Here is a 27076-nt window from a genome sequence, read left to right on the forward strand (position 1 = left end):
AGTAAAGGGCCCCTATTTCATGGGCCTCATGGGTTCCCATCTGGGCTGGCTGTTGGGTTGAAAGTCTTGGTCATTTTTGGGAAATGATATAAGCCATTGCCTTTACTTTTGTTTATTTCAAACTCTGAACTCTGAAAAGGGAGAAAACCTCTATACAAAGCATAGGTGCCTGCCTACCTAAGTGGTTAGAGAATGGTATGAATAATGACAAGGTATGATTCCATGTGGATTGGTCAGTTTTGCTCTGTCTCCCAGATATCTCATATCTCAACCCTGACCACCAACTGATCCCTAACCTCAAACATAGACTGACCTAACAACCCCGGCCCCCAGCTGAGCCTTTAACTTCAACCACACAAAGAAATGGAAACTAAAGGGGTCCTCATAAACAGGAAAATGGTTAAAAGAAAATTATGGTATATGAATGTTGTGGAATACTGTGGAAATGATGAAAGGGATGGTTTCTGGGAAACCTGGGAAGACTCATATGAACCAATACACAGTGAAGTGAGCAGAATCAGGAATATCATTTATACAATAACAACAACATTGTAAAGACAAACAACTTTGAAAGACTAAAGAATTCTTAATAATGTGACAAATCATGATTCTGGAGATCTGATGATGAGACATTCTACGAACCTGACAAAGAGTTGATGGATCCAGTGTACAGAATGACACAATTTTTGGACATGACCAGTGAAGGAATTGGTTTTTCTTGACCATTTGACATGTTTGTAACAGGGTTGTTCTTTTTCTCTCCCAATAGTTGAAGGAAGTATGAGGGAGAGAAAAAATACATTTTTGCTCACTGAAAATAAAACTTAATTTAAAAAAAAAACCTCAACCACAGTTTGAGTCTTGAACCCATCTGTTTATCTTACAATGCTTATCACTAATTCCAAGAAGTATCAGGAGTGTGGATGGTTCAGAATAGACCCACCTCATCCCACCCCTCTAATGCTGGAGAAACAGTTCAATACTGTTTTCTTCACCCCTGCCAATATACCCAGCTAAGATTTATAGAGCATTTTAATGTTTACAAAAGTTTTACAGATATCAATGCATTTGAGCTTCGTGTCAACCCTGTGAAATACTGCAAGTACTATTATTCCTGCTTTACAGGTGAAGAAACTGAGGCTCAGAGAGTTGACTTGCCCATGGCCACAAACCTGATAAGAATTAGAAGAAGGGGTTAAGACTCAGGCATTCCTGAATCCAGGCCTAGCATTCTATTCACAGCTACCTTTCTGATACACACCATGTATTCCTTCAACACAGGAGCTGTCTGTAGGCACTGCACTGCCCCTACAGACCTTACTGGGGTGAAATGTTGGCAGGAAGGAACCTCCTTGGGGATGAAGACCTTATTTAGAAACCTTTCTTTGTTTCTAAACAGGAAGAATTGGGCTCAACTAGGACATTTCCCTTACCTCACAAACAGTACCATCTCTAGATTATTCTGGCAGAAACAAGAATATTAAATCTCCCTTCCCCTACCTCTCCCCCACCCCAGTGCTAATGGCATGGGTTGCTTGGGATACTAGATACACCTTTTTATGTTTTTCTGTGCCCTTCAATTTTGTGCACCTGAGGAAAATGCTTTATTTGCCTCACACTTGTGACAATTCTGCCTCAAAGCCCAGAGTCTGAACTCTGGCTCCTTCGAGTTGAACACAGTAGTCGTCACTTGGCAAGGGGCTTTCTTTCTGCTCAGTGATCATGGTATCCCTAAAAGACTTTTAGAGCAGCTAGGGGTCGCAGAGGATAGAGAACCGGGCGTGGAGTCAGGAAGACTCATCTTCCTGAGTTCAAATCTGGCCTCATACATTTACTAGCTGTGTGACCTTGGGCAAGTCACTTAACCCTGTTTGCCTCAGTTTCCTCATCTGTAAGATGTGCTGGAGAAGGAAATGGAAAACCACTTTAGTATCTCTGCCAAGAAAACCCCAAATGGGGTCACAAAGAATTGGACATGACTGAAACGACTAATGTGTCTTCCTTTGTTTTAGATATCACAGGGTGATGTCTTGACTTGCATGTGAATTGGATTAAATAAGTCAAGATGATTGGCAATGGCCTGGGATGCAGTGGATGACCTTGGCATCTGACCAAGCTTTAAGTTCCCTACAGTGCCTGCTTTAGTTGCCTTCATGGCATTTGGAACAAATTGTTTTCATTCATCTATTCTGCCAGTGGTGGTCTTCACGTGCTTGGAGTAGACATCTCCCTAACTCACCTATGGGTTTGAGGTTTGTTGGTTACCCTTAACCTAGTTTAGCCTGTCTGGGTGCAGTTGCTTTGCATGCTACAGTTTCCTGGAGTCACAGGTGAGAGCTGGGTGAAAGGTGGACACCTTTCAGCATCCCTGAAAAGGACTGGGCAAGCCCTCATACCAGAGGGGCTAGTTTTCACTGCATGCATCAACAAAGAAGAGAAGGCATGGACATACATATGACCAAGAATGTAAGGCAGAGTGTGGTAAAGGTCCTAAGAGAAGTCCAAACAAAGGGTTGTGGGAACACAGAAGAGGGAGAGAGCACCATGATATTGTATATGAAAAGAGTCCTAGTGTAGTTAGACAACTTGACTTACTTCTGACAATAATGCATTGTAAGGAGTTTTGCAAATCTTAAAGTGCTATAAAGCATTAGTTATTATCCTGAGCCTCATTGTTATTGTTATTATCATTAGCATTATTATGCCTTGTGATTTTGAATAATTCATAGAACTCATTTGTGTCTCGGTTTGCTCATCTACAAAATGAGTGGATTGGATTGGATGATCTCCAGAGGCAGTCAGCTTCATGCATAGGGTGCAGGACATGGAGTCTGGAAGACCTGAATTCAAATACCACCCCAAACACTAGCAGTTTTACCCTGGGCAAATCACTTCACCTCTGTGGCCTCAGTTTCCTCATCTGTAAAATGGGAATAATAATAGCACCTACATCACAGGGTTGTTATGAAGATCAAAAGAAATGCTTTGTGAGCCATAGGAACTACATAAATGCTATTGTTACATAAAATTTCTTCCAGCATTAGATCCTATGATCCCAAGATCTCTTCTCATTAGGGCAGACTTCACAAAAGAAGTTATGCTTGTTCCCTGTCTTTGGCAGAAGCTAGGCTCATCTTTGCCTTGGTACTTTGTACAAAGCAGTTGTCTTTTGGGTGGGAATTATCTGCCCTCTTTTTTTTGTTCATCCAAAGCCTACCCATCCTTGGGAACTTAGCTGAAGTCTTACCCATTACATGAAGGCTTCTCTGACCCACAGTCACGTGATCAGAGGACCACAGATTTAAAGTTAGAAGTCCCCTTGTTATACAACTAACACCCAAAGATATACAGTGACTTGCCTAAAGTCAGAAAGATAGTAAGGAAAGGTAGTCACTGAAGACAAAGTCTGCTGCCTATATGATTTTGCTGCCTCAGATAGTCTGGGGCTCAATAAATCCTTATGAGATAAGCCTTAGTTTTCCCATCTGCCAAATGGGGGAAGGAGAACTAGACTAACCAGACTAAATAGTGAATATTTCCTCTCTCTAAAAGTGATTTCTTCTGATTAACTCTCAGTCATCTGAGAATGGACAATCATTCATTCATTCCTTCATTTATTCAATAAACATTTAAGGAGTGCCTACTAGAATACAAAGCACTGTGTTTATTTGCTTTGGGGAGATAAAAGAGGTAGCAGGCACAGTCCTTGACCTTAAAAAATTTATTCTCCGGGCAGCTAAGTGGTGCAGTGGATACAGCACTGGCCCTGAAGTAAGGAAAACCTGTGTTCAAATCCAGCCTCAGACTAAACACTTGACACTTACTAGCTGTGTGACCCTGGGCAAGTCACTTAACCCTAATTGCCTAAAAAAAAATTATTCTCTAATCAAAGAGAGAAGGCATGAACACACATGACGGAAAGCACAAAGCAAAATACGGTAAAAGTCATAAGAGAAATACAAAGAGTTGTGGGAACGCATGATATAGATATGAAAAGAGATCCAGGTTTAGAGTAAGATGGCTTGCCTCTGCTGCTTGCTTTTGGAGATAACGTATTGTAAAGAGATTTGCAGACTAAACTAGACTTTCTAGGTCTAGATTCTTGGAACCCATCATCCTCACCAACACTGGGCCTGTACTCAGGAAGCTGCTCCTCACCCTTAGCCTCCATAGTCCCAGGGCTTCCAGATTTCAGCAATCCCTAGCTCGCAGACTCTGTACTAGTAGTTCAATGGTGAGTTCTGCCCCCAGCAAGTAAGGCTTTCAGGGCAAGCTCAGAGGGAACAAAGAAGTCATGGGGAGTAGGGAGGGAAGAAAAGGAGGGGAGCAAACCGCCTGCTTGTCCAACTGAAACGACATTCCTCTCACCCTAGAAGCACCCCCTGCTCAGGAAAAGACTGAAGAGAAAAAAAAAGCCAGGACAAAAGACGGACGTGATGCTTAGCATGTGTGTACTTATCTCGACTCTGCACTCGGCCTGCAGAAGGACACCGCCTGCCCCTCTCTCTCTGGCAAAACCGGAAACTCGCATCTCCGCTGAGCTCTTTCCTGTCTTGACTTAACCTTCAAGCTGTGGTTTGCTCTGCTAGAGGGGCTTAGGGGAAAGAAATGGGGGGGGGGGAAGAGAACAGAACTAAGCCCCCTGGCCCTCCTAGCCCCTGCCCCACGCAGACTAATTCTCTGCTAAGTACAATCAGAGTTTGGCAGGGGCCATGGGACTCAGGCTGAGGATTCAGCTCTCTTGAGAGACAGTGCAATGAACTTGACACATATACCACCTGATCCTCATGAGTGACCTACCTGTTCCCCCATTATATTTGTGAGAGCTTTATCAAGTTTTCCAACTGAACAAATCCCACATGGGCTTCTGAGATCAGACATGGGGGAGCAGCAAGGAAGGGGAGGATTATTTTAGGAGCCCAGGTAAGCCACAGGAGTCTAGGATTCCTGGATCTTAAGAGCATCCAGTAAAGAGGAATAGGGGTATAGCCTGAGGTAGAAAGGGGTGCAAAATTTCCATATTCTCCCAGTCCCTGAAAGATACTGTCGACCTTGCGTGGCTAGTGGGCCACCCTGAGTTAAAGAAGACAGTGGGATTGGGAAGGGAGAATTTCTACTCTACCAGGTGCTTGGCCAGTCCTGCTCCAAGGGTGTGTCTCCCCTCCAGAAGAAACTCTAGGGACCCTTTTCAGGTATTGGGGAGTGAGGAGCCATGTGCCTGAGCCCTGGTTCAGCTGTCATGGGACTGGATCCTAAAAGCTCTGAGAAGTAGCCATCCTCTCTTGGAAATATGGGTGGTTCCATTTGCAAAGAGACTTGAGAGGAAACCCAGCCCAGCATCTACTGCTAAACACCAGTATACAGGATCATAGGTGTGTGTGACCTTAGACAAGTGACCTAACTTCCTTGGGCCTCAGTTTCCTTGTTTGTAAAATGAGAGAGTTGGATGAGGTAGCCTCTGAGGTCCCTCCTAGCTCTTGCTCTATGATTCTATGGTCCTTTCATCTTCTCTTTAACATTGTAAAGTCCCCTGGGGTGAGCACATCTCTCAGGATCCTGTCTCCAGCAGGGCCATTCCCCTACAAATTAGAGACTTTGCCAAGCACCTTGAACTTCTCTTTGTAACTTGTTAAGTAGCTGTCATTTAGGCCATCTAAATCTATCTGTAGCCCCTTTGAGGAGAGTTATTTCTCTAAGTTTACAGTTTTGATATGTGATATAGTCTGATCTTTTACTTGTCCTACAACTAGCATACTGTTGTCTAAGAGAAAGGAGTACAGAAAGGACTGGGCTTTTTTTATTGTTTTGTTTTGTTTTCCCATGAGTCAATTTTTCTTTTAAGTGGGGAAATTTACAGGGTAAACTATGACATTTGGGATGAATCCCTAGGAACAATCCTTTCTCTGCTCAGAGCATGAGCTTGCAAAAAGCCTTATAACCATAACTGTGAATGACTAAACTATTCTGAATAATATGACCATTCAAATTAACTATTAAGGACTTACGAAGGAAAATTCTATCCACCTCCAGAGGAAGAACTGATATGGGGAAGTATGTATTATATGGTTCCACATATATCTCTCTATATAAGTTGGCCTTCTCTAATGCGCGGGACTGGGAAGGAAGGAGGAAGAAAACTTGGAACTCAAAATGTCAAAATAAATAAATATAAGATTAAAAAAAAAAGCCTCCGAAACCTAACCAGTTGGATGGGGAGAGGCAAGTTGAAATATGGCAAACCCACAAATTTTCAGAGAAGTGACTGGGAAGACAGAGGATTTTAAACAACACTGAAATGCATCTGTTTCCTGGAGCAACTGTGAAAAAGAAGGGGAAGGAGAAGAGGAGGAGGGGAGAGGGAGAATCCAGCTCCAAAGCAGTCACTGGGATTCTTCATACTGATTTCTGGTACTCCCTGTGTAGCCTCCCCTGATCAAATGCCATAAAGTCCCTTACTTCTGGGGCTACTACCCTCCTGCCCCCTTAGTTCAGCTCACAGCCACACCCTTGCTATAGGCCTGCTGAGAACCTTCCCACCCATTGATAATCTTCTCATCCAGGAAAGTTGGTGGGGAGGGAGCTGGAAATGCTGAGTGAGTGGTTATGGGGAGGGCCTGCATTGAGGGCAGGAAGATGACTGGAGGCTGGACATCCTGTTTGGCTCTTTGGCCTGGAAACCTTGTTGAAAATCAAAACCTGCCCCATAGTTTGTCCTTCCTCCTCCCCCCATGGACAATCTGACTTCTTTGCACTGAGTTAGTTTTGTTATTGTCTGTCTACGAGGTCGGGGAATGGAGAAAAATGCTAACTTTTCAGGCTAGGAACAATTTCTTTTAAAAAGTCACTGTGCTTCTTATTCTAGGATTAGATCAGGTAGGCAATTCCCTATTGGTGGACTCCTCCCATGGAGGAGTAGTTCTAGGAGCAGAGGCCTGGCATATTTTTCCTTCTCTGTTCTGGGAGCCTAGATACAAATGGTTCCCAGAGATGGGGAAACCTATAGCACATAATCAATGGTTGTGCTTGGGAGAAGTTAGGGAGGACCAGAAAGAGACCTGGGACCTCATGGGTCAAGTGGGTAATAGCTCCCACTCCTCCCCTATCCTAACCCTAACTGCCTCTCTTCCTTCCCCCCCCCCGCCTTCTCTTCTTCCCCCCCCCCCCCCCCCCCCAACTCCCTGAAAATCAGCCTGATAATTCTCCGTCTGTACTGCTATATGACCAAGGCTAAGTCAGAAGCACAATCTCAGGCTGGTGGTCATTCATTCAACAAGCATTCATTAAGTTGTGTATTAGGGTTAGAGGAGATAAAATGTTTAGATAAGACAGGTCCAAGTCTTCATGTAGAAGACACAGCTTATAATTCTCTGTTCTTCTGGGGATCAGCAGTATTTCCTTAGAAACTTGGTCCACCCTAGAAAGTGTCTGAAAGGAGAGACACACAGAAAAAACAGGAAAGGGAGTAGAATGGGGAGGCAAATCTTGATCTCTTTTCTGTGCTAAGACCTTACATTCTCTCCTTAAAACCACAGCATGCCACCCCCCCTCTCCAATCCCCCCCCCAAAGCCCTTTGTCTTAGGGAGCAGTCATGGGGCAGTTTAAGGCATTGTCTTGTGTTAAATCCTAAGGCAAAGCAACCAACCCCTCTATAGAGCTAGTCAGATTTGAGGAGGTCTAATGATATTCCTGCTTAACCTTTAACTTTTGTTTCCAAAGCTGGGACAGTCAGTCGTGTAATATTATATCCCAATGGCCCTTGTTCTTACAGTCTCTGAGAATGGAGATGTTTATCGGTACCATTGGCTGCTAGCGGTGTCTTTTAGAACAGAATCATAGCTCTCTACATTCTCTTTGATGTCCCTGGGCTCTGGTCGGCTAGACAATGATGTCTGTGTTAAGCCAATAGGATAAACCCTTCCTCCAAAGTAATATCTTTTTAAGGATTCATGCTACTTTAAAAGAATTCTTAATAAATTCTAAAAATTCTTAATAAAATTTCTTAATAAATTATTTCTAGTGGTTTTTTTACCCCCCTCCTTTCTAATTTGCCCTTATTTCCCACCCCTTTAGTTGACCACTGAACTGCCAACTTTTGTTTAGGGATAGTGGCACTCACAGCTCAAGTGTTACACATGCTTTTTCTGCTACCTAAGAATACCCTCCCTTGTCTCCCTTCCACTTATTGAGGTCCCATCTATCATTTAGGGCTCAGCTCAAGTCTCATGAAGCCTAGCTATTCCAGTCAGTCCTTACTGATCTACTCTTCTCAATTCTCATGGCACTTACTGTCTGTCCTACCCACAAAATTTTAAAATATTCTATCTTGCTCTATTTTATATTATCTGTACCTACTGGCCCCTAATTGACCACAGACTTAGCCCCCTCCCCCCCAGCCGTGGCTAAACTCAAGTCCCTAACCCTGGCCACAGAAAGATTTCCCAACCCAAGCCACAGACTGAGCCCTAGACCCACTAGCCTTCTTACAATGTGGCCCATCTGGACTGTCAGAGACTGACACTAAGATGTAAGCCCCACATCAATGGGACAAATGGTACTGTGCAAAGTACATTAAGACCATTCAGCCTCAAGACTTGTTAGAACTCTGGCCCAAGGGCTCTTAACTTATTTTTTTTTTTTAGGTGATCAAAGAAGGCAGCTGGTGGGGCAGCGGATAAAGCACTAGAAGTGGAGTCAGGAAGACCTGAGTTTTCTTTCAGAGAGACCTGAATCCAGCCTTGGAAACTTGCTGTGCTATGTGTCCCCGGGGCACATTATGGAACCGTCTTCTGCCTCAGTTTTCTCATCTGTAAAATGGGGACAATAACACCGTCTATCTTCCAGGGTTGTTGTGAGGATCAAATGAGAGAATATTTGTAAAGTGCTTCGCCCAGTGCCTGGCACATAGTAGGTGCTTAATAAGTACTTATTCCTTTCTCTTCCCTCATGGACCTTTTTGACAGTCTAGTGAAGCTAATGGATCCCCTCTCAGAATATTTTTAAATGCATAAAATAAAATATATAGGGTTATAAAGAAAAGCAATTATATTGAAGTATAATTACCAACGTATTTTTAAAAATTTATGGACTCCCTGAAATCTATTTGTGGACCCTCTGTGAGGGTATGAACCCCTGCATTAGATAAAGGACACACATACACAGTACAGTCACAATGAAGATCGTGTCATGCAATGGAAAATATGCCAGGTTTGGTGTCAGAGGAAGAGGTTTTGAATACTGGCTCTGCTTCCTGTGTAATGTTGACCAAATCATCTAAGTTTTCTGGGCCTCGGTTTTTCCATCTGTAAAATGATTGTGTTGGAGTAGACAGTCTCTGAAATCTCACCCTACTTCAAATCTATGTTCCTGTGACCCAAAGGATGTTTAGACAAGAGACAAGTAAGACCGGGCTTACCCTGGGTAGGGAGGCAAGACCCCTTTATGGGGCAATGAGAAAAAAAGGGAATTATGTTCATTCTGAGTTATAAGTGCCTAGTCTCAGAGCCTTTCTTGAGAGGGAGAAGTCTACTTGGTAACCAAAAGTGAGGAAAGTGGTGCCATGTAAGTATGAGAGGGGCAAGAAACAGAGGTTGGGGGCACCATGGGCAGACTTCACCAACTTCAAAGTATTGCCAGCTGAAGGATGATCCTGGAAATAACTCACTGATTATCCAGTTGTCCAATTCATAAGACATATGGAGCAGTCTTAGACTTTGCCTGCAATGAAGGTCTGGAGACTGCCTGAGCCTGGGTCCCAACAAACTGTCAGACTGCACATACTTAGCACCCAAAGCTAATGAGAAGAAACAATGGGAAATTCCACAGAGGTGAAGGAATATTCTTAAATAGAATGTTCACAATCTCCTTAAACAATGAGGGAATGTTTCCAGCAGCCAAGAAGTCCTGCAATGCCTTGCTGTACTTGTTGGGACCAAAATAGATTAGCATTTGGGTTGCAAATGCAATGGATCTTTGGCTTAGAATAGATTCTCCACCAAGGGCAGTTGTATGGTTCCGAAAGCCAGATGCAGAAAGGTAGTCCTGAGGACTGCTCTGTATCCACTTGACATTACTGTAGCTCCTGCTGTTGATGAAGGCCAGTGCTTTCCATTGGTGGCTGAGACTGGGTGGGAATGGGCATCAACGATAGCTGGAGGTGGCCTGTGGCCAGTGGCCATCTGGCAATGTCTTCTTTGAAGGAAACACAAAGGTCTAATGGGAAAACCTACATAGCTAAATTCTGGAGGCATTTCCTAATCCAGTTCTGATAATCCAACATGGAACAAAACTCAATTCTTCTTTGCTACTTTAAATCCTACCCATTCTTTAAGGCTTAGCTCACCTCCTCTATGAAGCAAGCCCCATCACCCTAGCTCCCAGTCATCTCTCCCTTCTAATTGTTAAAGCATTTGCAGTCTCTAATATACAACCTACAACTGCCCTCTCTTCAAGGAAGACATAAAAGTCCAATGTGTTTACCCTAGTTTCAGAATTAGAAGGGATCTTAGAATATAGAACATAGCACATCAGAGTAGAAGGGGAACCTTAGCACATGTGAATGTTGGCATGAAGAATATAGAATGTTGGCATCTAGAAGAAATCTTAATTCAGCTCTCTGTATTTGTGGAGCTCTCTGAAATCATGGAGGGGATGATAGTCTCACATCAATTGATGAAAACTGCAATGTTTGGAGGTGGTGTTTATACTTAAAAAAAATCCCAAGTTGAACTGTTATGATGCCTCACTAGGAATGTCTTGAGCTCCTCCCTAGTGGCTGTGCTTGGTTGATCACCTAGCTAACCTGGTGGAACTCTGTCTGTCATTTGTAAGATCATCCTTTTGGGAAGCTGACCAAGTTTGTAGTGCCCTCAAATTCTCTTTTCTGCCCCTTTCACTCCTATGTAATGACTTTCATTCACCTGAAATTATTCTTAATTGGAGAAAATGTGGGAAATAAATGAGAAGAAAGAGGGTTGGTCCCTGCCTTTGGTGAGCATACAACTTGGTGGGAATGACAGGACCCACAGGCATAATACAAAACAGTCAGGAAAGTCTTGGGGTGGGATGGGGTGCAGATATTTTGTGATAGAATTTATTTTTTCCATGTCAACTAAGCTTGGGCCCCTTTGGACTACAATGGGAATGCTGGAATATGAAAATAGCTTTTAGTTTAGGCAAGTCACATGCTATTGTGAGTACCTGTGATACCTTGCCACTTAGCTAACCTCTTGGCCTCAGTTTCCCCATCTGTAGAATGAAAGGGTAAGACTAGATGGTCTCTAAGGTTTCTTCTAGCTTTGACTTTCTATGATGCCATGTCTGTAACCTAGTTGTCGACCCTCTCTCCCCCTTCCCCCCCCCAACAACACAGCTAAATGAGAATTTGAATTCTCATCAGGAAAAGTCTCTGAACTAAATTTATGTCTTCAACACCCAACGCTCAGACCTTTATTCTTTCAGGCTCTTAAATGAGAGGTCATTCTCCCTTGCCTTTCCCCTCACCCCCTGAAAAATGTCTAATTCCTCTTGACGCAGTTCCCTTTCCCCTCTGGAGAGAAGTTTTTATTGTTCTTTAGAGCTGGCTCCCAATCTCCCCCTCACACTCACTTCCTGTTTCCTGGCTTAGAGGAAACACAGATTTCTCGACGGGCTAAGCAGATGCCTCTTTTTTTTTTTTCTTTTTAAGGATATGGAAAAAAAAAAAGCTCCCTGCTTTGAATCCTAAAGTCATAGAACATACAACTTAGGAGCTGGAGGACCTTAGTATATAGAACCCTACAACACAGAACACAGAATGTTAGAACTAGAAGGGCCCTTAGAGACCACCTACTCTGAAATTCCTCATTTTATATATGGGGCAAGTTGAAGCCCAGAGATGAGAAATAGCTAACTCCTGGTGTCCAGATCATAGATTTAGGAACTGGAAGGAATCTTAGGGGTTATCTAGTCCAACTCTGTCATTTTACAGATGAGGGAACTGAGGTGGAGAGGTGAGGTGACTTTTATCCCCGAATAGCTCAAAAGTTGTATTCCAGCATATGCCAGCTAATAAGTGGTGGAGCTGGATTCAAATCCAGGTCCCCTGACTCCAGAAGGATCTCTCCATCAAAAAAGGAGTAGAACCCAGGTCTTGAGTATCCACACAGTCCACTGCATTTCACTAAGATCGGCTTGGGGGCAAGGAGGGGAAACTGAGAAGTGGAGAAAATAATTCAGTGTCACTCCCTGCTCTTTCCAACCAAACCTCAAGCTTGGTAGAATATTCATAGGAGCACATGATGAAAGCTGGCTCAAACTGCACCAAGCCAAATTGGAGAATCTTTTAAAGTTGCTCAATAACCACTCATTCTTGGAAATTTCCTTTTTCTCTAAGAAAAAATTTATCATTGTTTTCTTGGTTGCATCTTTTTAATAAGATTCTGATTGAAAAAATCGCCCTGGGGCAAATCACTAGCTGGTTATTATTCCATTATATTTAATGTCCCACAGATTATTACACAGGTAGACAAAATCACTACTTTTTGTTGTAGAATGGAAGGATCAGGATTTAAGCTCATCCTCCATAGACTCTCTGAAGCATTCTTGGGATAACTTCAGAAGCAGACAGGACAACAGGGATGGGCACCATATTCTTTCCCCAAATGAATTTGTTATCCTCTGTGAGGTCTTTGCATTTTGAAAACTCATTCCATTTAGCTTGGAAACAATGAATCATTGGTACGTTGCTGTCTATTAAAAACATTATGCTTACATTTTTATGGACCAATGTGATGTCTGGGTGAGAGTGGGCAACAGTTTGCTCTGGGATGATGGTTCGGCTCATTATTATCATCATGATCATTTGTTAGATTTTCACAGCATGTTAACAAATGGTGTCATTTTGGAAAGTTTCCACTTATACCTTTTAACGTGTCTGTGGTTCTTTGTCTATTCTCTTTCCTTTTAAAGCACAGAACCTTTATTTTTAGCAATTTTTTTTTTTTTGGAGAAACCCTCAGTGATGGGTTAAACTTCCTCACTGTTTACCCTAGTCCTAGGGAAGTCTCACTTTCCTCTGGCCTCTGGACTCCTATGGGACAGGAGGATAGTGGCATCATCCTTATTTTCTTCTTGCCCTTACCAGGCTGCCAAGTTTCACACAGGACAGAGTCAGCTGGGAAGGGAAAGGACACAATTCTTAGAGGATGCCAGAGATGGAAGGAGCCTTAGAACATAGGATGTTAGAGCTACAAGAATCTTAAAAGCAAAGAGAATGAGCATTTTTCCAAGTACTGATTATGTGCCAGACACCGCTCTAAGCACTTTACAAATATTACTTCATTTGAACCTCATAACAACAACATGAGCATAAAGGGAATGTAGACAGAACTGAGATCCTTAACTTTTTAATGTCATATTACATCCTTTGGCAGTTTGGTGAAGTCTATGTATAGGCTTCTACTCTCATGTTTTATTCTATGTTCCAAGATCCTGTCTAGTTCTGAAGCTAGGAAACACATTGGGCTACTATTATGGACTTTTTGAATAGAGGACAGCCTATAATCAACAATGCTTTGAAATGCACAAAATAAAATACACAAGATTACAAAAAAAAACAAACTGTATTGAAAAATAGTTATCACAATATTTTTAAAAGTCAAATTCTTGAATCCCAGGTTAAGAACCTCTGATCTAGAACATTCGGATTGGAAGAGATCTTGGAATATAAAATGTCCAAACTAAAAGGAATCTTAGACCAAGGCATAGAACTAACAGGGACCCTGGGACATAGATTATGTAAGTTGGGAGGGAATTTAGAATTTATAGTGTGAGAAGCAGAAGGGGCTTTAGGACATAGAATGTTAGGGTTGGAAGAGACTTTAGAGGCTAACCACCCCAACCCCCCTCATTTAACAGGAGGAAACTGAGTTCTAGAAAGGGGAAGGGACTTGTCCAAAGTCCCTTCCAGCTTTAAGAGTCTATATAAAACCAAGCTAACAAGACTTGGAAATAAGATTCAAATGTGAGTTTTCTGACTAATTCCAACACTCAGTCTAACATATCATGCAGCCAGGAGAAGGAGTATTGTGTGGGAGAGGGGCGACTCTTATGGAAAAGATAAGGGGATAAGGAAGGACACTGCTTATGAAAATAATATGTTTGACTTTCATAATTCCATTCAATTAAATTCAACAGTTATTGACTGGATGTGTCTTGAGTGCCCAGAACTATTCTTGACAATGCTATGTAATTAAAAAGAGACACATTCTTCTCTTTAGAGATCTCATGGTTCCTTCCAAGGATGAATCCATGGAACCTGGAGATCATCTATTCCAGTCCCCTCATTTCATATAAGAAGAAACTGAAACTCATAGAGAAGTGAGTTAGGATCATAGAATCATAAGTCTGGAGCTCCCTGAAAGGGACCCTAGAGGCTATCAAGTCCAACCTCCTCATTTTACAGATGGAGAAACTGAGGACCAGGAAGTTTCAATGACTTGCCCAGGGTCACATAGGAACTAATCATCAGGGGGTAGATTTTGAACCCAGGTCTTGTGATTCTAAAGCCAACACCCTTTCCATGGTACTATACTGCCTTCTTGACCAAGGTCACACAGACTGGAACTCAGGTCTTCTGATCTGAACATGGTCAAGATCTATGTTCCATAAAGAGATTATTGGCTCCTAGAGCCCAGTGGTCTTTCTATTATACCTTATTTTTAACCTCTGGGTAAGACTGGTTGTTTTGTGCCCCACATTGAAAGAACTGGTTTAGGGCCTTTCCCTTCCAGAGAGAGAGAGAGATGGGGAAAGGAGGACTATGTGTAAAGAATCCAAGAAGAGGTCTCCCACAGCCAATGCTGGGTGGGGCTCAGCTGATGAAGCAGGGAATCAGGAGGGAGGCTACGATGGCCTTACAGAAGAACAGCGAAATCCCAGGACAAGGGTTGGGATGTTCCAGTCCTTACTGTCACATGAGGAAATAGCAGGAAATGTCTGGGATTTTTTTTAATATCAAATTTCTCTCTGATTGGGCTCTGGGGTCACAGACTGATATTTGGACAATTCTTAGTTACTAAAACTAGATTTCAGCCTCTGATTGTTGGGAAGTAGAGTCCAAGTGGTTACCCTGAGCAGGTTTCCTGGCACTATACCTGAGAAACTTTAAAGTTGACAAGGTTGGATCTCCTTGGGGCTAGAACAATGCTAGTGCCTTTGTTGTTGTCCCCTAACTAAAGCACCCCTAGATGAATCCTACCCATCCTTAAAGGCCCAGCTCAAGTTCAAGTTTTTCTGTAAACTCTTCTCCTGACTATTCAAGCAGCAGTGATCTCTCTTTCTTCCCCTTAGATTGTCCAGAACTTTTGTTTACTTCACACAATTTAGTTCCTCTTTGTGTTGTTGGAACATTCTCCATGTTCTTTAAGGCTCAGTTTTGTTAGACTAACCTCTCAGAAGTGCTTCCCCCACCCCCATAGGCCCTCACCTCCCAATTCCAGGAGAATAGTGATGACTTGGGGTATAGCTGCCTGGGCCAACCAACAAAGTTTTCTTCAGACAGTGCCAGTGTTAATTAACGTCCACATCTGTAAGTCCAGACCAGGAGTTTTTAGCTTTATTCTGTGTCATGAACCCATCTGGCAATCTGGTGAAGGCTGTGGACCCCTTTTCAGAATAATATCTTTATGATTGGTATGGTGACACACACTTGTAATTCCTGAGGCTAATAGATCACTCGAGTTTGGGAGTTCTGAGCTTCAGTGTGGCTAAAGCTGATTGGTTGTTTGTACTAAGTCTAGCACCAATATGGTGGGCCTCTGGGAGCAGGTTGTCTAGAGAAGGAAGAATCAGTCCAGGTCAGACTGAGCAAGTCAAAGCTTCCATGCCAATCAGCAATGGCTGCTGCACTTCCATGCTGGGTGAGAGAGTCTCAAAAAGAAAAAAAAAAAGGTTTTAAATGCATGAAATAAAATACAAAGGATTACAAAGGAAACCAGTTATATTAACATATGGTTATCCAAAATATTAAAAAAAAACAAAACAAGTTCACAGACTCCAAGCTAAGAATTCCCAATTTAGACTCTCCAATTGTGGCTTCAGGAAGTGTCTTATGCACACATCTTTGCTTCCCCTAAGCATAGGAGAATTCAGTGTTGGGCTCACCATAGGTATTTATTGAATTGAATGGATTGGAATTATGGAAGCTCCATTTGGTTTTTTTTTTTTTTCATGAGTCTAGTTTCCCCTTACCCTGTAACGATTGTCAGTGGAAATGAGACCCAACTCCCCAAAGTTAAACAATTCCCCCTTTGGAATATGCTGGAATCTCCTTGAATGGCCAAGGATATGCAAATAATGTATCCCTTCACTAAATAAAGGGCTCAAGGTTTCATTTGACTCACCTCTTTCCCGGCCAATTATCGTAATCTATCTCCCTGGCAGCTCAGTCCATCCTCTCTAAGATGCTCTGAAGCAAGGGCATGCAACTCTTTCCAGTAATAGTTTAGTAAAAGTAGGTCCAGTTCAATGTAATCCAACAAGTATTTAGCACAAGGTGTTACACTATATATTTGGAAGATACAAAGATAGAATGGAAAACAGAATTCATTCTTAAGAGCTTACATTATACTGGAGAATATAATATGAAAACAGCTGAATGAATGAATTTAGAACTCAGCACAAATCTCATCTTCTCAGTTCCACCCTCTAACTCCCTTCCCTCTGAGGTTACCTTCCACCTACTCTGTAAATATACACATATCTAGTCATTTATAAGTTGTCTCTCCATTAGAATTTTTTTAAAAATTAATTTATTTTTAGTTTTCAACATGAGTTCTAAATTTTTCCTCCTCCTTCCCCTCCCCCCTCCCCAAGCGGCATGCAATCTGATATAAGCTATACATGTACAATCATATTAAACATATTTTCACTTTAGTAATGTTGTAAAGAAGAATCAGAGGCAAAGGGGAAAATCATGAGGAAAAAAAGAGAGAAAATAGTATGCTTCAATCTGCATTCAGACTCCATAGTTTTTTCTCCAGATGTGGATAGTATTTTCCACAATAAGTCTTTTGGAATTGTCTTAGATCATTGCAGTGCTGAGAAGAGCTAAGTCTATCAAAGTTAGTCATTGTACAATGTTGCTGTTACTGTGTACAATGTTCTTCTGGTTCTGCTCACTTCACTCAGCATCAGTTCATGTAAGTTTTTCCAAGTTTTTCTGAAATCCACCCGCTCATCATTTCTTATGGAACAATAGTATTCCATTACATAGAATGTTAGCTTCTTGAAGGTAGGGTTGTATTTATCTCTAATATTAAGCACAGTGTTTAGCACACTTAATAAATACCTGTTGACTGACTGAAAAAGCATTTATTAAGCACTTACAGTATGCCAAGTGCTAGGGCTACAGATATGAAAGCAAAGACAGTTCCTGCCTTCAATTAGCTTACATTCTAATAGGGTCAAGTTAGGTGGCCTGGGAAGAGTACCTTGGTCCTCAAAGTTACAGGAATGGTGAGTGGAGAGTACATTGAAATACTCTAGGAACAATGAGAGAGTTGACTTGGTCATGATTCCAGAGCTGGAAGGGGGAGAGGCAGTAGGTTGTAGCTACTTTGTCAAAGTGGTTGGCAAAGCTATATAGAAGATGCCTGGAAAATAGGGAGTTAAGCAAAGCATGAGTGAGATCTTCTTGATATAGTGGACCAGAAAAAGGCAGTCACCAGTGACAGCTGGTCATTAGGACCAGTTAAGTCTGATTATTTGAGAAAGGAGAGAGCACTAAAAACCTGAGGGATCAGCAAAGGTTTCCTACAGTGAAGAGGTTCATAAGCTGATCCTTGAAAGAAGTTGGTAATTCTAAGGAGCGGAGATGAAGTTTTTGCTGTTACAACTTCATCCCAAAAACAAAAGGTAGAGAGAGATAAATGAATGAATGAAAAAACACTTACTCCTTAATATATTCTGCTAAGCTCTAGGAATATAAATACAGAAACAAGTGACATTAGTCCCCATCCTTAAGGAATTTACATTCTAATGAGGGAAATAACACTCAAAGAGAATAGTGACAAGGGTACGAGGGTAGGGCAACTTAGTTCTGAAAGCTACAGGGATGGTAAGTGGAGCTATAGAAGAGTAGATTGATACGTCCCAGCCAGAAATCTTCACAAAGTTGATTTAATCATCATTCATGGCTCTTGACCTGGGAAGAAGGAAAGGAGAGGGAAGAACTGGCATGGAAAGGTAGGACCAAAGCAAGAATGGGATGGCTGGAGAGTAGGGAGTGAAGTGAAATGTCATAGCTGGGGCTTTTCTGAGATAGTGGTTCTGGAAAGGCAATCATCTATCAGGACACTAAAGCTGTGAATGAGAGAACTGCCACAGAGTAAGAAGTGAAAATGAAGATATAAGGTTACTAACTACCAACAGTGGTCTTCACCCTAGAGTTCCCCAGCAGTAAGCTTGCAATGCTCTATATTATCAACATTCTCACGCCCCTTTCCTCTTGGAACCCCTTGCATTTGCAAGATCAGGGCCAAGGAGCCTATCTATTCTAATCACTAACAGAAATGGCTATAGTGTAATTTGATAGTTCCCTGATGAAGGACTAAGGACTGCCATATTAGCTTTGTCTCTTCCACTCCATTTACTCTGGTGAACTGCTCTGATTTCTAGCAGTTTCAGGGCTTTCATTTCCAAGTTCCATCTCCCTGTCTTATAGATTTTGTTTTAAAGAGAAAAGGAAATGAGGACACCCAGAGATTCTTTGCATCACTAAGGAGGCTGTGGGTAATAGATAGGATTACAGATATAGAGCCAGAAGGGAATCTCAAGTGGTTATTTAGTTCAACCCCTTCATTTTAGTGATGGGGAAAGTGAGGCCCAGAAAAGGCTAAGCGACTTAACTAATGTCACACAAATAGCAGTGCTGAGATTTGGACCCAACTTCTCTAACTTCAAATCTAGTACTTTTTCTATTATATTATTTAAAAAAAAAAACAGCAATCTTGATCAAGGGGAGATTAAAAGTGGTTCTGCCTACAATTTAACTCAGACCCAAGAAGCAGGTTTTGTACAGGTTATCTGTGTGAGGTCATGTGGATCCCTCTGTTGCCCAAGACAGTTAGTCACCTGGGCCATCGGAGTCCTGCCAAGCTTAGGTTCAAGCTCAAGCTGCCTAGATCAGCCTTTCTCAGCATCAATTACTCCTGCAGTAATTCAAAAAAACCCTACCTTGTCCCCATGTCACCATAACTCTCTCCCTTTCCTAGAACTTTCCATGGATCTTCATTCCCCCAGGAAGAAGTCCATACTCCTCAGCCTAGCAGTCAAGGCTCACCATAGCCTGGTCATAACCCACCTATCCAACTTAATCTCATTTTCCTCTAGATGTCGTCTCTGTCTTCCAGATGTAGTCGCTGTCCTATAAGAACTTTTAGTTTCATTGGGAAGAGAAAGCTAATGTTAAAAAGTGGGGTAGGGGGTAATTAGGGAGTTTGTGAGAAGTATCTAAGAAATGGTACAAATAGTAAATGCTTATAGGGCATTGAAGGGAAGGAGAGATAAGTGTCAGCTGGACAGGTCAAAGAAAGTTCTAAAGAGAAGATGGGAAGCAAACTGGGCCTTGAAGGATGGGTAAAAATAAAAGTTAGAAAGGAGACAGAGAGCATTCCAAATAAGGGAATGGGTCAAGGAAAGATATAGAGAAAGGAAAGCTGAATAGTATTGACCAGACCAGTTTCATTAGAGTAGAGGGTTCACCTAGGAGAGTAGCGGGGTTGGACTTAGTTGTAGATGTCCCTACTTTTTGGGTAATATTTTCCAAGATTGTTACAACCCTAATCAATGTGGCCCACTGATCAGGGCAAGTCATTTCTGAGGAGAGAATTTGGGGGTCTCTTTAAGAGGGTCACATAGGAAATTTCTGAAGTACCCCCAAATTGGACCAGCCTGTGGATTTTCCAGAAGGTGTCCATCAACCCTAAAGAATGGAACTTCCCCCTACTTGATCCTTTCATCTCTTAAAAATGACTCCACTACAGTTATCCTGTAAAATAAAAATAAGTATAAATGATGAGTATCAGTCCCTACCCCTACATTCCCAATGAGGAGATAGCAGTCATTTCACCCACTGGGTCACAGTTTGCCTCCACCAACCTAGAAATACTCAACAGCCTCTCTGGCAGTCTGGTCCCTGCCCCTGTTATTTAAAACACCATTCACTATCCTGCCCGCCTTGGCCAGCTGCTGGCTCAACCTAACTGGTTCCAGTGGTGTGATAAACAGGAAATGGTGTTTTTTCTCCCCTTCTCTACATGTTCATTCTCCTCTTCCCACCTCTTCTGGCTCAAATGGAGATGTCACCAGTGCCCATATGTCACATGGTAGTTTGGGATGTGCAATAGAGCCTTAGTCAAGGGTTCTGACCTTTCCTGCTGAGCTGGAGCCTGGGGAAACATGGCAGCAAGTGATCTCAGGCAAGGACAGGGGTTCTGCCTTTCTCAGCCAATTTGTCGTGCATCTGGCCTGCAGAACTAGAAAAAGGTAACTCACTTATTTTCTTGAGGGGAAGGGCTGGAGCCAAGTCATCTTTAGGAGAAACTTAGACCCATAAAATCCTAGCGGTGGATACGTGAGTTAACCTAGTCTAATTCCCACATTTGAAACTGAGGCCTGAGAAAGGAGTGGTCCCGAGGTTGCCCTGGGAATTATTTGGGAAAGCCAAGACTATAATTCAGGTCTCTTGTCTCCCAGTGCATTGCTTTTTTCGCTTTGCCATACCGCCTCTTCCCCTAAAACTCCAGGTTCATCTACCAGTCCATAGTGCCAGCTCTTTTCTCTTAAAGAGCGAACCTAGAAAGAATTCATGTCATCATCTGGGAAGCTAGACTGAGTTCTGAAAAGTGAAAATATTTCATGTTTTACTGAGAATCCATACATCTGGTTTGGGATTGGAAGGTGATCTGGATGGCAGATTTTAAAGCTACTTTATTAAAGGTGACTTTGGGAGCTATTGTATACAAGATTTCTACCCTGGTGGGGAAGTACTTTCTTAAAAAAAAAGAAAGAAAGAAAGAAAGAATGAAATCTACTCCCATCTGAGTTGTAGAGAATATGTATTAAGGTTCTAGTAAATAACAAGAGTGAAATAGCCATCCTCTAAGGTTCTTTCCAACTCTAAGATTCAGTGATCTAATGTTTGTTCATCCATCTAACAAACATCTTCTGTGTACCCAGCTTTGCCCCAAAGAAATAAATTGGATACTGTGTCTACCTTCAGAAAGCTTGCCTTCTTTTAGGAGGGATAATATATACAAGGACATGAATAACTATAATCCATTGCTGTAGAGCTTCATGACAGCCAGCATTGCCAAGTGCATAGAGGGTTATCCTTGGAGTTAGAAGGTCTAGGTTTAATTCTTGCCTCTGACACTACAAGTTCCTACTAAGATGATAAAGTTCAGAACAGGTCTGCTATCTACATTGGTGGATGGAATTTCTGCCCTGAGAGTTCCCTACACCAGTAGTATCAAGCTCAAAAAGAAACAAGGGTCACTAAACCATACATAAGGATCCCAGCAGGCTGAATGTTGACTTAGAAAACCATGTATTAAAATTATTTATATTCTGTTGGATTTTATTTATTTTAAAAAATACTTCCCAATTATAGTTTAATTTGGTTTGACCCACACTCAAGAGTGCTGCAGGCTTGTGCTGGACACCTCTGTCTCACACCAATAAAATCATAAGCCAAGACAAAAAAATAAAGTTCACAAAAAGTTTCACTGATGGCTAAGAGAATTAGGGAAGGCTTAACCGCTGAGGGGTGGAGATACACCAGAGAGCAATGTATGGAGATGAAGGGTGGGAGGGAAGTAGGCATTGAGCACTCAAAGCATCAGAAAAGACTTGAATCAAGTCAATGAGTCAGAAGAGGCAGGAAAATATCAAGCATGGGAGAAGAATAGTAGGAATAAGGCTGTGAGATAGAAGCAGGGTTAAGGCCCCCAGAAAGACCCTGGCAAAGTCCATAGATGGGGCCCCAGAATTAGGTTTCTAGTCCTCTCACATGAATACAAGGTGATTCAACCAGTCAATCAGTCAACAAGCATTTATGAAATACCTATTACATGCCAGGCACTGTGCAAAGTACTAGGGATACAAAGGCAAAAATGAAACAGTACTTGCCCTCAAAGAACTTATATTCTAACACAGGAGACCCCAAGTACTCATAGCAAGTATGTATTAGATATAATGTAAATATGAAGAAACATGGGGGAGCTGAGAGGAGCAAAGACACTAGTAACTGATTAAATCTGAATTTATGTCAAAAAACAGGGCTCTGAGTAGATAGAATAAGAAAAGAGTTGGTTCCCATTGGAGGAGGGGAAACCATCACTGGAGAAAGCTAGAGTTGGGGGGGGGACTCATAATGCCACACCAGCCAGACCAGGCAGGCCCATACCCATAGGGCACCTCAACTGGGAGGGCCAGAATGTTGACAACAAAGAGCTTAGTTTACAAGTTTGCAGGGGCTGGCTCTAAAGGGTGACAATATCTGGGATTCCATGAAATCAGATCAGAACACCCCACATCCTCTGGGGTGGAGCAAGCCCTAGAAAGAATTTGGGGGCAAGAGGGTTGGGGCTGGGCAGTCTCAAAGGAGGGCAGAATTAGAGGAAGGGGGCCCCTGGAGTCAAGCCTGCCTGATTTTCCTAGAACAAAGCGGGTAACATTTCCTGCCCCTCCTACTCTGTGTAGCAACTGGCTTGGGCTCCTGTACATAGTCAGAGCTCAATTATACCAGAGTTGAATATTTTAAGGACCGATGCTCATCCATGTGAGTACTCCTTCCTCTACTAGTACATATCAAGAACCCTCCCAACTGTCTTTGGGAGTTGCTGTGATCATAACATTTATCACCATGTGTCTCAGGGAGGTAATGGAGGAAGGACCTCCAGCCTCCAGTCTAAGGACGTAATATCTATTGCAGAGCCCACACTTGAAGCCTTTTCAGCTTGGTAGAACCTACCAGGACTTGGGCTCCCCTGCTATAACCCTGGAGAACCCAGAGTGACCTTCACTATACCATGAAGAGCCCAGGAAGGGGATGATTCTAGTGGAGGGTCTCAGGTGTTAGTTAAATGGATGTGGGTGGTCCAGGGGAAAGAACTCTTAACTGGGGGACTGGAGGAATGGGGTGAGGGCTGGATTTGGGGTCAAAGGACCTGGTTTGAATCCTGGCTCTGACACTTTATACCAGTGTGGCCTTCAAGAAGTCATGTAGCCTCTCTTGGATTCAGTTTCCTCATCGGTAAAATGAGAGAGTTGAACTAGAGTTGCAGCTCTAAATCTACAATTCTATGTCCCTAACCCTAACTAACTGTGACCTTGGACAAGTCAATTCCCTTCTCCGGATCTTATTTCTCCAGTGAAGTACTTAGATTCGATGGAGTTTACAGACCAGATTACCTGGGGGACAGGCCTGAGTGTAAAGGCATTTATCCACTGGGGTAAGAAAGCTAAGGAATTTGTATCAGGCCACATACAGGATATGGTATCTCCCTGTCTCTTGGCTCAGAAACACCTATCTATTTCTCTCACTGCCTTCCCTGAGGGGTTTTTATGGGCAGTCTGCAGGCTTACTGTCTCTTTGTCTGACTCATTCCCATTTGGGAAGGGGATAAATCAAAGCTGAGTTCCTCTCCCAGCAACAGCTGGTGTTCTGTTCCCAACCTGATGGATTTCACCAGCCAGAATTGGAAAGGTTCTGGAATTTTTTCCATCTCTCTGCCAACCGCCTCTCCCCACCCCCCACCCCCAAGAATTCCACTTAAGTTCTCAGACTCAGGTCTCCTGGCCTCCCAGAGGGTGTTTGACACAAAGAACTGATGACCAAATCCCTCTCTAAGTCCTCTGTGTTGGGGGAGATTCATAGGATCATATGATTGAGAGCTGGAAGGGAGAGAGAGGTCATTCAGTCCAATCCCTTATTTTATAGATGAAGAAACAGGGGTCCAGAGAGTCCTAGCTGACTTGCCCAAAGTACATAGGGTCTAAGTGGCAGAGAAGTCTGAACCTAGTTCCTCTGAATTAAATTACAGTGCTCTCTTAATTATAATGCTATTATTCCCCAGTAGGGATCTCTCTCATCCTGTGGACTGAGGAGATTGTACTCTGGGGAAGACATTTTGGTGAAGCTTCAGACCTTGAACCTTGGGGGCTGGGGAGAGGTCCTGTGGCTAGCCCTCAGTAAAGTCCTACACCTTCCTATGGGGATAGAGGTACTGTCACCCTGAAGTAGAGGACTCATATAGGTACTTGACAGGCACTGATAGGATCCTGGGATCATCAATTTAGAGATGGAAGAGACCTTAGGAATCTCCTAATTTTTACAGCTGAGGAAACTGAGGCACAGAAACATTAAATGATTTGCCCAAGGTCACAGAATTTGCAAGTGGAAGAGCCAGGATTTGAATCCAGGTCCTCTAACACCAAATCCAGCACTCTTTCCATGGTTCTAATTATGTGTTTATTGAATAATGTAATGGAGAAATTCAATTCAACATTTCCTAAGTACCCATTATGTAAAAGGTACTGTAATAGTAACGTCTTACATCTATCTGACACCTTTAGGCTTATAAAGTACTTTGCTCATAAAAATCCTTTGAGATTAGCAGTACAGGTATCATTCCTCCCATTTTATAGATGAGGAAACTAAGGCTTAGAGAGGAAATGTGATTTGCCTAGGGTTATACAACTAGGAATTGTCAGGTTTCAGACCTTCTGAGGCCAAGTCCAGTGCTATTTCCCCTGGCCTCTTTTCACCTGCATTCTGAGGAAGGTAAGGCAGATATTTCTGATAAATATACAGAGGCCTCGACTTTCTGTTCTTGAAGTAAAGAACTCTCACGAAGAGAATTAGGGACAGGGTAAGGACTAGAATCCAGATCACTTGTCTCCCAGAGTCCAGGGTTTTTTCCATCACACCACACAGATTCTTAGGAACATTTTTAGAGACCCAGGTAGATTGATGCCCACTCTCCAGGAGCTTAGGAGGGACCTGTGATGTGGGCTACTGCTCCTTTTAGACTCTCCTCCCACCTCCTTCCCTCCTGCCATCCCCCTGCCCCCATCCCCTCAGCCTCCTGTTTGTTCTGCTGACAGAATTCTCTTTATCAGCGAGTAACACACACAGGAAGTCCGGCCTGGAATTGTCCATCCCAATCCTGATTTACAGGAGAAGGGAAGCATAAAAAGCCGCCCTTCCTTGCCTTGAGAGAGGGGCCTCCCATCTCTGCGTGAAGCTGACCATTACTACCTGACCAGGACAGATGAGAGAAGAAAAGGCAACAGGAATGGGAGGAAGGTGGCAGCCTCAATGCCTCCCTGGAGGAGGTGGAGGTAGCCCAGATAGCATGATGAAAAGGTGTCTGGTGACCCTAATAGGGTCGAGGCTGGGGAGGGAGATGAGTTCTGGGGGCTGAGATGGAGGTGAAGAACAGTGGGGCTTGGAACAACTACGGAAGCAGGTATGATTTGGTGTGGTATAGAGTCCATCTAGGGGATAGGGACCCTAGAAAGGGAGGGAGATGGGAACTTGTTAACCCAGTAGTTCAGTATTTGTTGAATGTCTTCTACATAGGACCAGAGAACTATGGACTGGATGATCCCTAAGATCTCCTCTGGCTCTAATATTCATACTCCCTTAATGTAGAGAGGAGAATACTGAAGTTCAGAGACCAAAAGGACTTACATAGCTAGTTAGTTCAGGGTTAGGACTAGAATTTGATAACCTGTCCAGACTGTCATTAATACATTTTCCTGTATTCGTCATTTTCTTGCAAGTTTTAATCTTGTCTCCTAGAGTGCGGTTTATAACGCCTTGAGTAATGAACTATGCCTCATATTCTTCTGCCTCCCTTTTTAGCACCTAGCACAATGCTTTACACACAGTTAAGTCTTTGGCAGATGCTTGTTAGTTGATGAATGGATACAGGGAAGTGCTCTAAGAAAGCATCCTGAGATGGTGCCATAGTGAGGGAACCTGTGTATTATTACCCTGGTCGAGTAACATCAAATGTCCAAGGTGGAAAGAAACTTAGAACCTAGAACGTAAAATATGGAACTGGAAGGAACCTTGGAAATCATTTAATCCAAACGAATTTTCTAGATGGCAACAATGAATTCTAGACAGGGGAAGTGGCTTGCCCAAAAGTCACAAGGGGAATTAGGAACAGAGCCAGGACTAGAACACAGGTCTCTGTGATTATTAAGGAACACAAATAGCTTTTCTCTTTTTTTAAAAAGCAAAAACAAAATGAAAAATGCTGAGGTCATAGCTATAGGATTTGGTGGCTCATTGCATGCTTTCTATTTCTGAATCAGACACATGCTCTGAGTCAAGGAGGAAGAAGTCATCTGAGAAAAGCCAGGCACCTAATCTTCAAACCTAATCTTCAAGATTTTTTTTTTTGCTCTCCTTAAATGGGCCCTGCAGACTTGTCTGCTGTGTCTAGCCGCCTTGCAGCATTAACAATAATCCCTCAATTTGGATACAAGGCTTCTGGTTTTCCCCTGGTCTCCCCAAACTCTTTCACATTTATTTTCTTATTTAAACCTCTCAGCCTTCAAGGAAGGCTGGGCAGAAAGTATTATCCCCATTTTAGAGAGAGAGAAAGTGAGGATCAAAGAAAAAGCAAAAACCAGTCATCCAGGGAGTCAGTGGCAGAGAAAGGCCTAGGAGCCAGGCCTCTTGTCTCCCTGCCTGGAACTCTTTCCACCTGGCCACAGCTGAAAGAGCCAGGGAATTAAAGTTCAGAGAACGGATAATGGCAGGTCAAGGGTTAAACGCCATCCATCCACAGATAAGGGACCCGGAAGAATTGGGGGTTGGAAAGAGGCTTTGTTTCCCCAGACTCTCGGCTGAGCTGGTTAATGGGTTTGGGTTCTGGTAGGGATAATAAAATGGACTTACAAATAGGTAGTAGGGAAGAGGGAGGGATCCCTATTTCTGACTTTGGGGTACTGTTGCTGGCCGGATATTTACTGCCCTTACTAGGCAGCCCTGGGACCCTAGATGCTTCTTTTTACCAG

The 27076-nt window shown here is 42.8% G+C and overlaps 1 protein-coding gene across 2 annotated transcripts in view; it reads left to right on the forward strand.

Moving 5' to 3' along the window:
• The first annotated feature begins 20352 nt into the window (after window positions 1–20352).
• EGFL7 (EGF like domain multiple 7) overlaps window positions 20353–27076 on the forward strand; it is a 30262-nt gene continuing 23538 nt past the window's right edge. The window contains exon 1 of one of the 2 annotated variants that reach the window (XM_027869361.1): window positions 20353–20524. The gene's annotated coding sequence lies outside the window, so the exon portion shown is untranslated. Of the gene's footprint in view, window positions 20525–25250; window positions 25513–27076 lie in introns of those variants that run through there. The other variant, XM_027869360.1, reaches the window with a different exon arrangement.

This window comes from Vombatus ursinus, unplaced genomic scaffold (genome assembly GCF_900497805.2).
Source record: "Vombatus ursinus unplaced genomic scaffold, bare-nosed wombat genome assembly UNPS02014793.1, whole genome shotgun sequence".
Lineage (NCBI taxonomy): Eukaryota > Metazoa > Chordata > Mammalia > Diprotodontia > Vombatidae > Vombatus > Vombatus ursinus.